Genomic DNA, 2,397 nt, shown 5'->3' on the forward strand with positions numbered 1-2,397 from the left:
TGTGTGTGTGCGTGCGCAGCTGAGCTGTATTTGGGTACTGTGCACGTAGCTGAGCTGTATGTGTGTAGTGTGCACGTAGCTGAGCTGTACGTGTGTAGTGTGCACGTAGCTGAGCTGTACGTGTGTAGTGTGCACGTAGCTGAACTGTACGTGTGTAGTGTACACGTAGCTGAGCTGTACGTGTGTAGTGTGCACGTAGCTGAGCTGTACGTGTGTAGTGTGCACGTAGCTGAGCTGTACGTGTGTACTGTGCACGTAGCTGAGCTGTACGTGTGTAGTGTGCACGTAGGTGAGCTGTATGTGTAGTGTGCACGTAGCTGAGCTGTATGTGTGTGCTGTGCACGTAGCTGAGCTGTATGAGTGTGCTGTGCACGTAGTTGAGCTGTACGTGTGTACTGTGCGCGCAGCTGAACTGTACGTGTGTAGGGTGCGCACGCAGCCGAGCTGTACATGTTTGTGTGTGTGCGTGCGTGCGTGCAGACGAGCTGTACGTGTGTGTGTGTGTGTGTGTGTGTGTGTGTGCGCGCGCGCAGCCGAGCTGTACGTGTGTAGTGTGTGTGTGTGCGCGCAGCCGAGCTGTACGTGTTTACTGGTAAATTTCCACAGAAAAAATGCACATAAATTGACCTGCGGTGTCCATTAATTCTGCGGATACACAACTCTTCTTTTGCGGGTTTACTCATTGAATACAATGGGGTGCTTAATCCCGCAACAAAGCAGTGTGTGTTGCGGTGGAATCACAGCGATGCGCTGCAAAAATGGCAAGGAAGAAAAAAAATAATAAAGTTATACTTACCCAGAGTTCCCTGCTTCTCGAGTCCGGCCTCCCTGGATGATTTTGCAGGCCATATGCTGCGCAGCTTAACGCAGTGTATCCGCTCTGAATACGCTGTGTACGTTCGTACCCTAAAGGAAACAAGAGGACATAGTAAACACATTCTGTCCATATGTCCTATTAGGGCATATTGACATCATAGGGGTCCCCCACTTCTAGGTGCTGAACAAAAATTCACTCTAGCTGGTTTCACTTTGGCAGACCCAGCACGCCCATGCATTACATGGACAAGCATTCTTTTAAAATGCCAACGTTTAGGGTATGTGCACACGATATCGACAATTATGGCTGAAATTACGGAGCTGTTTTCAGGAGAAAACCGCTCCTGCATTTCAGACGTAATTGCTCATACTCGTGTTTTGCGAGGCGTCAATTACGGCCGTAATTTGGAGCTGTTCTTCATTGAAGTCAATGAAAAACGGCTGAAATTACGTCCCAAGAAGGCTGGGTTCACACAACCTATTTTCAGGCGTAAACGAGGCGTTTTACGCCTGAAAACACGGCTCAAATACGTCGGCAAACATCTGCCCATTTATTTCAATGGGTTTGCCGACGTACTGTGCCGACGACCTGTAATTTTACGCGTCGCTGTCAAAAGACGGCGCGTAAAATGACAGTGTCGTCAAAGAAGTGCAGGACACTTCTTGGGATGTAATTTGAGCCGTAATTGTCGATATCGTGTGCACATACCCAAAGTGTCCTGCACTTCTTTGACGACGCTGTTATTTTACGCGCCGTCTTTTCACAGCGACGCGTAAAATTACAGGTCGTCGGCAAACCCATTGAAATGAATGGGCAGATGTTTGCTGACGTATTTGAGCCGTGTTTTCAGGCGTAATTCGAAGCGTAAAACGCCTCGTTTACGCCTGAAAATAGGTCGTGTGAACCCAGCCTTAGTGCTACATTTTCCCTACAGCAGTTTCTGAGCACCAGGGGTTAGGCTTCGTTCACATCTGCGCCAGGGTCCCGTTCCGACGTCCTGTCTCAGCTTTCCATTGGAACGGGACCCTGACTGACACAAATGGAAACCATAGGTTTCCGTTTCCATCACCATTGATTTCAATGGTGACGGATCTGGTGCCAATGGTTTCAGTTTGTCTCCGTTGTGCAGGGGTACCGTCGTTTTGACGGAATCAATAGCGTAGTCGACTATGCTACTGATTCCGTCAAAACGTCGGAACCCTTGAATTCTGCGGGTCAATACAATTACAGCGATACCAAATTTAGATATATTTTTTTCTTATTTTACTAATTTTACAAGGAAGAACTAACTGTAAAAAATGACATTTATTTTGTCACCAAATTCTGAGAGCCATAACTTTTATATTCTTCTGTCGATTGAGTGGTATGAGGGCATATTTTTTGCTGGACAAGCTGTAGTTTTTAATGGTACCATTTTGGGGTACATGCATATTTTGATCACTTTTTACGACGTTCACCGTGCGTATTTAATAAAGTTATATTGTAATAGTTCAGACAGATTTTTAAGTTTTTTTTTTAATACCCCCCCCCCCCCCTAGGGGACTTAAACCAGTGATTGTTGGATCGCTTGCGCTATAATC

Source organism: Rhinoderma darwinii, chromosome 8 (assembly GCF_050947455.1).
Source record: "Rhinoderma darwinii isolate aRhiDar2 chromosome 8, aRhiDar2.hap1, whole genome shotgun sequence".
NCBI lineage: Eukaryota > Metazoa > Chordata > Amphibia > Anura > Rhinodermatidae > Rhinoderma > Rhinoderma darwinii.